Consider the following 14,740-nt stretch of genomic DNA (forward strand, 5'->3'; position numbering starts at 1 on the left):
TCTATATCTCTATTATTAGAAACCCTAGAAAAAGCACAGAAAATGCTAAAAAAGTATGTGGACTGTGATATCCACACATCGGAAGTAACTTCAGACGAAGAGGGCCATGATGAAAGAACAAAAAGGAAGAAAAGGTAACAATGATAAATATCAAATAATTGTTTGATGTGTTGTCCTATAGAGAAGTAATATGAATGTTTCACTTTACAGGCCTAATCCACGCTTCCTGAATTTCATAGAGAATGATTCTGAACAGGATGATATAGCACCAAAAAAAAATTGCCTCGCAGCTGCCCCCATAATTAATTTTCCAGGTAATCACACTAATTAAGGGTTTCTGGAGGTTTCATCAAATCTAATTTAATGCTTTTTAATGCCAATTTTTTTTTATTTTTTAATGCAATATATATATATATATATATATATATATATATATATATATATATATATATATATATATATATATATATATATATATATAAGTACTGTGCAGAAGTCTTAGGCACATCAGTATTTTAACCCCCCAAAAAAGATTTTAAGCCAGTTATTTATATCTTTTGCTGTAGTGTGTCAATAGGAAATATCTGTTCACATTTCCAAACATTCATTTTGCCATTAAAGGGATAGTTCACCCAAAAATGAAAATTTGATGTTTATCTGCTTACCCCCAGGGCATCCAAGATGTAGGTGACTTTTTTCTTCAGTCGAACGCAAATTATGATTTTTAACTGCAACCGTTGCGGTCTGTCAGTCAAATAATAGGAGTGATTGGGAACTTGAACAATAAGAGTCGAAAAAACTTCCATAGACAAATCCTAATTAAACCCTGCAGCTCGTGACGACACATTGATGTCCTAAGACACGAATCGGTTTGTGTGAGAAACCGAACAGTATTTATATCATTTTTTACCTCTAATACACCACTATGTCCAACTTCGTTCAGCTTCCGGTTAGTGAGGTCTGATCACGCTCTGACAACGGAAGTGATGTCTTGCGCTCATTGAAGTATATGGGCGAGACGTCACTTCCGTCATCAGAACGCGTTTTTTGACCTCACTAACAGGATGCTGAACGAAGTTGGACAAAGTGGTGTATTAGAGGTAAAAAATGATATAAATACTGTTCGGTTTCTCAAACAAACCGATCGTTTCGTGTCTTAGGACATCAATGTGTCGTCACGAGCCGCAGGGTTTAATTTGGATTTGTCTATGGAAGTTTTATTTACTGTTATAGTTGAAGTTCCCATCCACTGCTATTATTTGACTGACAGACGGCAGCGGTTGCAGTTAAAAATCATAATTTGCATTCGACTGAAGAAACAAATTCACCTACATCTTGGATGTACTGGGGGTAAGCAGATAAACATCAAATTTTCATTTTTGGGTGAACTATCCCTTTAATTGTAATAATTCAGTGAGATTTTTGAATACACAAGGAGTCTGACAACAGCCGGTGCTCCACACAGTGATCTGATCTCACCATCATCGAATCCGTCTGTGATTACATGAAGAAACAGATGAAACTGAAAATGTCAATAGATGACGTAGGGCTGGGTACCGAACTCGATACTTTTTAGGTACCGATTGAATTGCCTCGAAACTATCGAGTATTGAAAAGTGTCTTGTCATTCGGTACCAAATTTCGATACCTCAGAATGGAGCCGGGGAGGGGGGCGGAGAAATGCTTTCGCTGTCTCGTTGATGAACAAGTAACGTTGCACTACATTGTTATTTATATTTAAATCTAAATATATAAAACTATGCGCGTGAGAAAGACCCTATGTGCGAGAGGGCGAGTGAATCAACGGTTTCGTTTTCACTTTATCTCCGAATGGACGGGTGAGAAATGGCTGTTTATGTGAGCAGCCAGTTCACTACAGATACTGTTAACATAAAACAGAAGTGTCGCACTGTCTGCAGAAATAGCGGAATGCGCAATGTTTTTTAGACTAGTAATGGACAGGTACAACACACAGCAGCTTTACATCAGCTTTCGCCCCTCACGTATATGGAAACACGCGACCGGTTCGTGACAGGCTCATTCGCCTGCACGGGCACAATGCTCTGGCTCCAGAACGTGAACAATTCTGCTGGAAAAAGGGGTATCAGCATCCTCCTGATACTGCCATACTGCAGATAATCCACGGGTCGGGCCAATTAATAAAAAATAACATTTCAATTAATTGCGGATGGATGAGAGATGAATCATTAATGTGTTGATTTTAATAAAGACACAGAACTCTCATTTCACGGTAAGACGCAACAAACGTGCGTCACTCTTCCACTTTGATCTAGTTAATAATAATACATTTTTTGAAGAAGAACAACAATTGCTGAGTGATTTAAAAAGATCTGCAGTGAGCCTCACATACTGATTTTTTGCATTGAAAACTAAACTTTATTAAAACTGTTTGCACTGATTTATTGTGTTGGGTAAATTTTGTTCATTTGTGCTTTTTTATTCCCTGCAGTGGCTCAGGAGATGAGTCTTTGAGTCTGAAAAAAAAAAGGTCAACAAAGTTAAAATATAAAACCAAAGATTTTTTGAGGTAATGTAATCTTGTTAAAACAGATTTTATAAAATTGGTATAGAAAAAAGTATCGTTCAGGTATCGGTATCGAAGTCAAGGTATCAGTATTGTCTCTGTATCGAAAACCCAGCCCTAACGCCATTTAGAATATTCATCATGTCATTGTTGTATTCACATTCTGCCAAGTGTCAGCCCTTTACATTTGTTTGCTTCTCTGCTGCTACCCTTTTTGCTCACATATTATATTTTAATACAGCCAAATTCCAAATGAAATTGTTTTATCTACATATTTTTCTGGTTTTGTTGTCAGACAACATGAAATGATGACTGAAACATGGCCCATTAAGACTAAATACAGGACTCGACATTAGGCCTTGTCATTCACATGTATGAGTAACAGTTGCTTGTCTGGAAAAAATGATTTTGTGTGAGACATACGAGAAAAATGGTCAGTCACGACCAGCACGTCCACATTATGGCATTTTGAGCTTTCTGCGGTCCAAAAATCAATCCATACTAGCTCCATTGGACTTGATGTTTTCTAGGGCTGCAACAACTATTCGATAAAATCGATAATAATTGTTAATGAAAATCATCAACAACGATTCTCATTATCGATTAGTTGGCTCCGCCCACCATGCACGAAAGACTTATGCCAGTCGTGTCAAATTACAGCACTGAATACTTACAAACGTCTTGTTTTCCAAGGTAGAACCAAAAGAACCTTTGTCTGACCAAGGTGCATAGTTCTACCTTGGCCCTGGTGCCCTGCTTCATCGTGAACGCCTGTCATCACCTGCGATGGGACAATTAGGGCTGGTACGATTAATCGAAAAGTAATCAAAACCGCAATTCAGAACCTCTAAACAAATCCTGCACTGTGTCTCTCTCAAATTGCTCCGCTTCCTCAAGCAATGCACTGTAAGGCTCTCCAAACAACAAATTCGTGGCCTTTCAGCCAGTGGCTGAATTTGCCGCAGATGGACCACTTCAAAGCCATAAACTCTAATCAGTGAGCAGAATACTTTGCCTGAGCGAGCGTCTTACCCTCTGCGACCTGTGATAGCACAGCCCCCAAACCATCCATAGACCTGCAGTGGACAAAATAAATGGGCAACCGAAATCAGGATGTGTGAGTACCACAGAATTAATCAGAGCAGCTTTTAACTGCTGGAAGGCCCTATTGTGCTCCTCCTTCCAGTCACCAGGACTCAACTTGGTCAGTTGCTACCCCTAAACTGTCAATGACATGCCCTAAAAACCGTATGCCCCTCCGGAGGAAATGACACTTTTTAGGTGCTAACTTTAAACCGTGCTCTCTAATGGTGCGTTCACACCAGACGCGAATGAAGCGTTAAGCACGAGTAATTTATATGTTAAGTCAATGCAAAGACGCGAATAGACATCCTGCGGTGCGAATTGAGCGTTTTGGGCGTTTGACGCGTTTAACGCGTGATTTGCACAAAACGCGCAAGTTGAAAAATCTGAGCTTTGTCGAAAATTCGCGCCGCGTTAACCAATCAGGAGCTTGCTCTAGTAGTGATGTGATGTAGCGAGCTGAGGCAGAAAATCCGAAACAACACGGAGGACAAAATCATAGTCGCTGTACATCTACATACTTTTATAGAAACTAAAATAAAAAGGATCTTGCTTGGAAGAAAGTGAGTGAGGAGGTCAGACAATCTGGTAAGCTGTAAAAAATGGTCTTTACTTAATTTGAGCTATATATATATATATATATATATATATATATATATATATATATATATATATATATATATATATATATATATGCATATTGAGACTACAAGCTAACTAAAGACGACTAATTGACCTTATTGCGTTGTAATTTACAACTATTTTCCCTGCTGACGAGTTGTGTTTATTCAGAGGAAGTGTGCAGAAAGAAGTGAAAGAGTCTTGGACACATAAAGGAGCAGGAGAGCCCCTTTCATGACGCGAATTCGCGTCTGTTGTTAAGTAAATTTCACGCGCGAATGAAGTGAGTAAACTCAAAATGTCCAAGCGTCCAACTACGCGCGAATCGCGAAAGTCGCGTCTGGTGTGAACACAGCATAAGCCTACTGAACACCAACTCAAGCCTCTTAATGGCATAGGTCATCCAGTCATTAACTTCCTGACGTTGCTTTGCTTTGATCGCTGAAGATGTTCGTAAGGTTGAGCACTCCAACACAGTTTCTAGCGTTTTCAGCACATGCTCTAAAGTGCCCAATTCTGTAGCTTCACTTGTTTTAGCGCGTGATGAGCTTGCAGTACATGCTGCAGAGGTTACACCTACACTTTTGCTTCCTTTGGTTTATGCGCATAGATGGTTTTAAGCACGGTCGGATCAGTTACAGAATCATAGACCAAGATGCATGGTTTTCCGACTACAGACTCGGATACCCCAAACAACCCATGCTCCCTGCCAATGTGTGGAGTCACTAAATCTTCGTTCCATCCCCTTTTTGGCCATATTGCGAATTTTAGATAATGAAAAACTTACACAAGAAAATTTAGGCTACCTCGCAATTACTGTATGCTTAAACAAGCAGAAATGAGGAAATAAACAAAAACAGAAAACAGTTCAATGTGCATGAAGTGTAAAGTCCAATGTGTGTGTAATGTAAAACGAGAGTTCAGTTACTCAGTTCAGTTCAATGTCCAGGCACCACCACCAGAACGTCAACAATGAACATCCTTAGCGTTGTGATCCCGCGCTGTCGAACCCCAGCGATCAGCTGCAGCAGATCTGGCGCATCCAGGTCACAGCACCAAATTTATGTAGCGTGTCTGGACCGGTCACACTCACACATACAAGGACCACACGACCACTCGGTGAGATTCAGCACTTTACTCAATCTGTAATTAGGAGAAATAATCAGTGGAGCAACAGCTTCTCCCTCTCTGGTACACAGAATATTTTGAAGCGAAAAGCACATGCGTCATCGGACTCATACACAAGTAGACAATAATTGAAAAGAATGATATAAATGTAAATAAACTATATACTGCTTATAAAATATATCTTGTTTTTTTAATACATCAGATCAATAATCTTATTCTGTTACAATAAATATATTACAATAGCGTATAGTAAAATTAAGTAACGTTGTATTATATTAAATATACAATACCTATATATATATATATATATATATATATATCATTATTAACATATACATTAAGTATTTATACAACATAACATCATATAATAAAGCAAATAAACAATTATACATACAAATACCACATATTTCACACATTACGTATATAAAAAAAATGGAATGAACAGGATATATTCAGCACCGTACCATGTGCAGGCCGCACAAAGTGCGTCACAGACAGCAAAAACAATTCAATCCGATTTTTTCACCCATAACACACTGTCTGTACCATATACATTCATTATCAGTCAACGAAATCTCTTTTCTTTTTGAAACAGAACTGAAACAGAGCAACATACCTGTAATTAGGGGAAATAATCAGTGGAGCAACGGGACGACAGCTTCTCCCTCTCTGGGACACACTAAGCATACGATGCTAATTAGTTAAGCATCATGACATACATCATTTAAATCAAGTAACATATTAAATGAATCATTTTCAACATAGCTTACATAATCTAATGTTACTATTAGTCAATCACATTCTTCCAGTAACAAATATGCGTTTTAAACAAGAAACATCACCATACCTGAATATTTTGCGGGGAAAAACGAAAATCACATGCGTCATCAACCTCATTGCATGATTGCATGTCGTGCAAGAGGAAACCGCGCGGGTGTGTTCCACTGATAACGTTCCCAACAAATTCCCAAAGAAAAAGTTCCGCTATTCTAACGTTATATTCACATATCTTGTGAACAATAATATAGGAACAAAATTTCGTGAAGTTCACTAAACCAATCTTTTTAATAATGTGGAAAAATATACAGCATTAATAAACCAATTTAAAAGAAAAAAATACAAATAATAATACAAATACAGAAGGAAATAAACAAAACAAGTCGGATTAAATCAATAAATTCTTCACACCAGTTACATTAGCGATCACCGTTTTTAAGACACAATAAAGGTTTAAAAAAATCACAAGCAGGTTATAACTGGTGTGTTTTATGTCATAGATCAAAACGTGAAAATATTTAGAGGCTACTCTAGTAGCATCTCTGGTTCAGTCTCTCTAAGACCTGTTCATTCTGATTTGTTTTTGTTTTTTTGTTTTTTTGTTTTTTTTTTAGTTATGAATGCAGCAAATCACACCCCAAGACAAACAAATACAGACTGCCATGGTAAAATACACTTTTTTCCACTCCAGTTTATGAAATTAAAGAATATTTTACAAACTTTTCTTCATTTATGGTTGAATAAAATGTGTGTAAATTGTGTGTATCTGACTTTACTCACTTTTTGACATCTTAACCATAATTTCAGCAGCAAAACCTTTTTAATCAACAAATTGCTGTTTGGTGATCATGCAACATTATACCACATTTCTTTTCATCATTTAAGCATGTTGTCACTTCGAGAAAACCAATAAAAAGAAAACAGAGAACACAAAAATGTTTACAGGAAATTTGAGTCTTGAAAATTTGCTGTTAATTTTACTTGTTTATATCTATTTCAGAAAGTGACATAAGCTTTGAGTCCAGTCCAGCTGTCTCTAGCCTTTCTTTACTTGGTATGTGTTTCAATGTTATTCTTAAAATTTTTTTGCCTCTTTTATATTGTATTATTGTACATACATTTAGCTGTTAGAATTGCACTTCCAGCTCCACAAATCCTGTAAAATCCTTTTTGGTCTAATGAAATTTAAGAGATTTTTAGGCTAGATTTTGAATAAAATATATCAAATATCAGTAATCTTTGTCTTGTATTTTTAAATAAGCTTGCTGCTTCTATATGCTTGTTCAATTATGTAGCTGACCACAGAATTTGAGTATGTTAAATAAAATCCTGTTAAATTCTTTTGCTCATATTTATTTCAGAGAGACAAGTGAACTACACCTCCAGTCCAACTGGAGCACACCAGGACAAACACCAGGGAGCACACCAGGTCACAAACTACAGAGCACACCAGGAGAAACACCAGGGAGCACACCAGGACACACACTACGGAGCGCACCAGGACACACACCAGGACACACACCAGGACACAAACTACAGAGCACAACAGCACACACACTACGGAGTGCACCAGGACACAAACTACAGAGCACACCAGGACAAACACCAGGGAGCAAACCAGGACACAAACTACGGAGCACACCAGGACACAAACTACGGAGCACACCAGGGACATACACCACGGAGGGCACCAGGACACACACTACGGAGCACACCAGGACACACAATACGGAGCACACCGGGACGCACACTGCGGAGCACACCAGGACACACACTATGGAGCACACCAAGGAACACACTACAGAGAACACCAGGGAACACACTATGGAGGACACCAAGGAACACTGAGTGAACCAGTTAATGGTAAAGATCAAAGCCTTTTTTTTTTCCTTTTTTTAAAAAAAACAATTAATCAGCAAACCTGTAAATAGAGGTTATTAATTAACTATAGGCTTATTATTTTTAGAGTTGTCTCCTTTCAAGCGCAATGTCCTTAAAGTTTTAATGGACATTAAAAATGAACTGAAGGAGCAGAGGGCAATGCTTCAGAGCTTGCAGGGAGTGCCAGTACCTGCACCAGACACTGAATGCAGCTTGTCATTCCCATTACAGTCAAATGAAGATTTTGATGCTTTGGAGAGGATGGATGAGACTGAAAAAAACAGATTGGTATGTCTGTGTAATTACGCTTAACAGGGTTCCTACACTGTTTGGAAAAGTATGGCAATTTTATTTAATTTCCAGGTCTAGATAAGTATGAAAAAAAATAAAAACAAATATATGTTTGTTGAAATATATTTATGTTTCCAGACTATTTCCCCTATTCAGTTTTCTAAAATATGTTTCATTATATTGTGTTTCATCTCCTTTTTATTAGATTTGCCAGCTTTCTCTTGTGGGCGGCCATAAATTAGATGAAACTGTAAGGAAAATGTTAAGCTACATTTTCACAAACAAATTGGCATCTTCTTTTAACTGGGCTGGACGAGGTGAGAAGAGGAGCTTCGAGGCCTCAAATCTCTCAAAGATAATGTTCCGTAAGTAATAGACTGGTTTAGCACTTGGGTCACCAAAAGAGCATTTCACACTATCAATAACTCAAGATAACATTTTAAAGCCTAAAAACATAGCTTTTTTAATGCATGTAACCATTTTGATCAACTCTTAAGAAGTGACTGAGAAATCAGTCTAAACCGGAGTGTATCACCGGCAGGCATCACCTAGTGACGAAAAAAATCTTGTTTTTCAAAACTGCTGCCTTGATCAATACAAAATAAATGTCATTTGGAAGCTTATAGTCTGAACTTTAAAATGCATGTAGCCAGTTTTAGAGTAACTCCTTAGTAGTGCTAAGTTATTTGCTAATAAATAATTTTTTTTAATATAATTTATTGAATTTCTTGCTTGGCTTGGCTCCATCCATATGCGGTAACTTTTGAATAGCCTACTTTATGCTGTCACCACAAAATTAAATCCAGATGCATCTCACAATGTAGTGGAACTTAAACAAAATTATCCCCCTACCTTATTTCCTTCCTGAGATATTCCACCTCAAATTAGAAAAATATGTGAAATCTCCCTTGAGCACACTTTTATTTTCTTACTTTTATTAGCAGTTTTATAAAGTTTTCTATCAAAAATAAATAAAAATCGGCACACTGCCACCGTTGCTCCCAAAGATAAATTTTAATTTATCTATTCATATTTATCTTTGGGAGCAACAGTGGCAGTGTGCCGATTTTCATTTATTTTTGAAGTGCTTTATTTGATAGAGCACCTGCCTAAATTTTTCTGGATGTGCACACATTTTCGTTATTCCATGTTTTCTATCAAACAATACAAACCTTTTGACTCTCCTTGCTACTTTGGACTTTTTTTTTATATGTCACTCAGAAAAAACAACACTTAAAATGGCTTAAGGGGTTAAATTTTATTCCTTACTGTTTCAGGTGCGTTGCGAAGCACTCCACAAGGTAAAGAGGCTTCCAAGGCAGAGTTTTCAGAGGCAGTGAAAAAATGGTTGCGTTATGCTCCTAGACCGAGAGGGTGGCAGTGGCAGAAGATCATCTGTTTAATCTGTTTAATCTTTAATCTGTTCTTTCAAAACCTTTCAATTTTGTGCGTCAATCTTTGACTGTTTTGTTTGGCTAAATTAATTACAGTTGTTCTTTAAAAAAAATGTTATATCCCAGTATAGGGAATTACTTTTATCTATATTTTTATCTAATCTCTGTAATAACTAATCTGTACATGCATACATTTCTCTTAATTATTCATAAAATACTGATAAATTGTATATAATTTGAGTTGATAAATTAAGTTTAGTATAGTAGGCCTATATGTTTATTTAAATTATATTCAAAAATTGTGTGTAATATTACAGTATATATGATATGTACAAAATTACTTCAATTGTCCTTGAAGTAAAATTTCAGCTAGCTTTTAAGTGTATTGGCATCTTATTGGTGAATGAGGTGGATAAACACTTTTTACTGAAAGATTTTAGGTTTAAACATTTTAAAATCATTACCCCAGGTTGTTTCAGTTGTGAAAAAGCCTATAGGGTAAATAATCAGCTAAACGAGGTAGGCTACAAATATATTGTTACATTGCTTGTAGTTATAATAATTAATTGAACTACAATGATAACAGGATATTGTGGTTATCAATATATTTTATTTCTCTATAGGTCTATGCCAATGATGCCAACACCATACAGCACAGTCATTCATTCCACTTAAAGGTATTTATGTATGTACAGTATGTAATATGTGTAATTTTACTGATAAATACTTGAATACTTTTTACTTCTTAATACTGACTGTGATTCAGAGGGTCAACAACTTTAGGCATGTAAGTTATTTTTCACAGAAATCTGTTGCTTGTCACCGTTGTTGAGATTCATACGCTGATTGTTGATGTCTGTGTGTGCCTAAAAGAAAGATTTTTTTATTAATCAGAACAACTTTTAAAAAGTCTTTGGATTATATTGTAAAAGCTGATCTTTAGCTGTAATCAATAATGTAAATCTAACGCAGAGATTGGGCTCTAAATGAGTTCAGTGATTCAGGTCATTAATGATTATGTGAAAACATAACCAACAACACCTGATTATCTTTTCTCTTTGCTTGTCTGGTTGTTACAACTCAGTTACAACAGCCCAAACAAAATCTAATATTAAAAAATCAATGTTTAAGAACCCAACTAAAGCAAACACAGATATCCATGATGGTGACATAAATTTGTAATTTCTCTCCATTGGTGATTCTGCTTGTTAACATCAGGTGTCTTCAATAATGGTCAATCATCACTCAATTAATCACTTATTTATCTCTTTAATGCTTCAGTGGGTGGAATAAAAATATGGCAGGACTTTTACTTTCTGACCCCTGGACCTTCCCCTGACTTTATTATTAAATAACCCACAGAAAATATTGTTTTACTATGTTATAAATGTCTTTTCTTGTTCTTTTAGAGTGGAACATCAACATATTGTACCATTGTATTTATCCAAATAAGGTTTGTAAATGCATGGAAGTTTTATATTGTGCACAATTAATCTTGTATGAAAATTACATGTAAAATAATACATGACAAGGTAGCTGGACTTCTCACAAAACCCCATGTTATACTCAGAGAGTCAAAAGCATCTTTTGTGTGATTCTGTACAACACATATTGTCTATTCAGCTAAACTTTTGAACTTGAACCTGGGATGATACTTTGTTATACCAGGTACTAGATGAGAGACTTTGTAATGGGTATATATGATGGATTTTCGAACTGTACTATATTTTATTGCAGGTTTTCTAAAATCCCCAGTTGAAGGCATCAGGACATCAGATGTTGGCCTGGACCTACAGATGTACCAACAGTACACCACACTGACCTCTCTGCTTTTGGATGGCTGACTACTACCATGTTCTATTAAGGTATTATTATAGCAAAACTGAGCACCTGTAACAATCTTTGTCATTTTTTCTTTTTGTCTCTCACAAACATCAGCACAAATCTAATTTATTACATTTAGGCAAGGATTGCTGCAGTGAATGGGTCACAAAACATTCACACAAACATCTGAACATATTTGAACATCTGCATATTGTAAGGGTTGCTGTAAGCAAAGTGCACAAAAAAGGAAATACTCAAATAATACTTTGATATATAGATTGTTTGGGATACAAACTCTGGAACATAGGAAAAATAAACCACAACAACAAAAATCCAAACAAGACCGAATAAAGAACAAAGGCTACATTCAGACTTTCAGTCCAAATCTGATTTTTGTGCATGGCTGATTGAGATCCAATCAAATTTAGCAAGTGAAATGTGATTTTTACAAATCCGTTTCAAGCAACATACATGTGGTTTGTAATCCTATTCAAATCTTATTCATTCAATTTCAGTCTGCTCTGATCGGATTTTGCGTGGTCTATGTGACTTTCTCATGCCATGTAAAACATAAATGTCAGACATTGTAAAAAGAAACATGCAGAAAGTCACTGCAGGTTGTGTTGTTGCAAAGTGCCGGTGTAGTGCTGAATTCTGTGACCCACCAAATTATATGACCCTAGTAGGCACTGTATAGAGCTAATATGACAATGCCTAATCCTAATTCTAACTCTACCCTCACTAAAGCACCTACTAGGGTCACATAATTTGGTGGGTCACAGAATTCAACACTACACCGGAAAATGAAAGAGCAGCATGGACACACAAATCTGACCATTTGTGATATGCATTAGACAGTCAATAATTTTAGATAAGATTCTAATCGGATACACAAATAATTGAATCAGTTTTCTTTCTCTTCTTTCTTTCTCTTTTTTCTCCTCTATTTTTTAGAAAGGTTATGACCATGTTATTATTATTAAACCTATTTAACCTGGAAATAAAACTCTTGAGATTTAAAATCTCTTGTACAAGAGGGTACTGGCCAAGACAGGTAGCACATTTAGTTGAACATATAACAAATACATTAATTTACATATACAGAAATATACAAAATCACTCTAAAACAATTACAGTTACAATGTTGATAATGAGTTTTGCCTGTCCATGATCTTATCTAGTTAGATTCTAATAAAGTCTGTAAATATGTTCAGTTCTAATAAACACATTTCAGAATATTCTTCTAAAATATAATATAATATAATATAATATAATACTACAAAATATAATACTACATAACACTACAAAAATTTGATGATAAATGATTTTTACACATTTTACTAATTTAAAATTGTTTGAATGAGTATTTTCATGGCACTGCTCTCACCAGACTTATAATTAAATTTGTGTACATAAGATAAGATACAACAAAAACAAAGAAATAAAGTACAAACAAAATGACAAATAAATACAATAAAACAAAGATACAAATGAAATAAACAGTGCATTAATTTCCGTAAGGTCTACTAACATTACTGTTCAGGGGTGCTTTTCCCATTGAACTCTATTGGTAACGACAGATCTTGCGACCATAGTTCACTTTGGGAAACGCACCCCATGTAAGTAATATAACCCAGTGTGCTACCTGAATAGTAATGTTTATTTCATTTATATATTTGTTTTATTGTGTTTATTTGTCAGTTTGTTTGTACTTTGTTTCCTGTTGTATCATATCTTATGTATACACATTTATAAAACTAAAAAGGCTGCACACTGGTGCATTTACAAATAGATTACATAGATTACATAGATTTACATTCTTTTGTTTTGTTCAAACATTGCTGTTTCATTTGCTATTTTAAATTATATTTATTTTACATTTCAGAATATAATGCAATGTTAATTCTGTTAATTTTAATTCTTATTATTATTTAAAAAAAAAAACAACAACAAAAAAAAAAACTGATAATACAGTTAAAGTACCGGATTGATAAGCAGTATCAGTAACAGTAGTAACACCATTAAAACTGTAACGCAACCTGTACCCATATGAGTTAAATGGCAACTTTTTAAGGCTGTTCTAATGTAGCACTATACCTAACCACTGCATGGAGGCTGAAAGATGACTTACAGAAGATGGACTGAAAATATGTAAATTAATTTACATGCAAACATAAATTGTATATTGAGCTAAACTTAAATTGAAGATAATTTGTGATACCAGGTGAGATACTTGTTTTGGATGTGTACAATGGACTTTGAACTGTACTATTTTTATTGCAGGGTCTCTGGGATCCCCAGTTGAAGGCATCAGGACATCAGATGTTGGCCTGGACAGATGTACCAACAGTACACCACACTGACCTCTCTGCTTTTGCATGGATGGCTGACTACTACCATGTTCTGTTAGGGTATTACTATAGCAAAACAGAACACCTGTGACAGTGGGATTTGTAGTTTTAAAGAACAGTCACACATCAGTAAATTTAAAGTTGTAGAGAAACTTTAACTCATTTAGAAACTTTTTTTTAGAAGTTTAAATTTTTTTTTCTCACTCTCTCTCTCACCTTTTCAAATTATCTTCTGGAGGTGCACAAATCCTATTCTACAAATCATAAATTAAGAAATTCATATGCTCACTTTTTTTATTACGAACTTCCATGGTGATGATGAGTTTTACCTGTCCATGATTTAGAAATACCGCAGCTAACTGAAATCGACATGGTTATTAAACAAGTGCTAGTTAGAACTTAATATTTTTTTTATGTTACCACAAGGGTAAGCTAAACAGTGTAGATGATTCACAAAATCATACACACAAGAAATGTGCATGATTGGCCAAAATGTTTGTAATGTTTGAGATTGAGATGGTAGATCCAAGTGCAAACTTTATTAAAAGAGTGTAGTCACACAAGCAGGAGGTCAAACACCAGTCCAAAAAGAGGCAAATATTAGGGCATGCAATAAACGATCACAATCCAGGAAACAGTCCAAAGTCAAAAATACAGACAGGGCAAGAAACACAGAGACAAGGTGTCACGATCACGTCTGTTCCTGTCACATCCCGGACTACATTTCCCATGATCCTCCATTGCTTATCACCTGCACTCACTTCACAATCACTCCACACTAATCACCACACCCAGCTGCCACACATTACCTGGACTATAAAAGACTCATACACACACCACCTCAC

General features: G+C 35.7%; 1 long non-coding RNA gene across 1 annotated transcript; it reads left to right on the top strand.

Annotated features, from left to right (window-relative positions):
• Positions 1–10,210: 10,210 nt before the first annotated feature.
• LOC125261195 lies at positions 10,211–14,252 on the top strand. Its single transcript, XR_007183240.1, has 3 exons — positions 10,211–10,397; positions 11,130–11,173; positions 13,828–14,252. It is a non-coding gene; the product is annotated as an uncharacterized LOC125261195 (long non-coding RNA).
• Positions 14,253–14,740: the final 488 nt, after the last annotated feature.

The sequence above is a fragment of the Megalobrama amblycephala genome, unplaced genomic scaffold (genome assembly GCF_018812025.1).
Source record: "Megalobrama amblycephala isolate DHTTF-2021 unplaced genomic scaffold, ASM1881202v1 scaffold367, whole genome shotgun sequence".
Lineage (NCBI taxonomy): Eukaryota > Metazoa > Chordata > Actinopteri > Cypriniformes > Xenocyprididae > Megalobrama > Megalobrama amblycephala.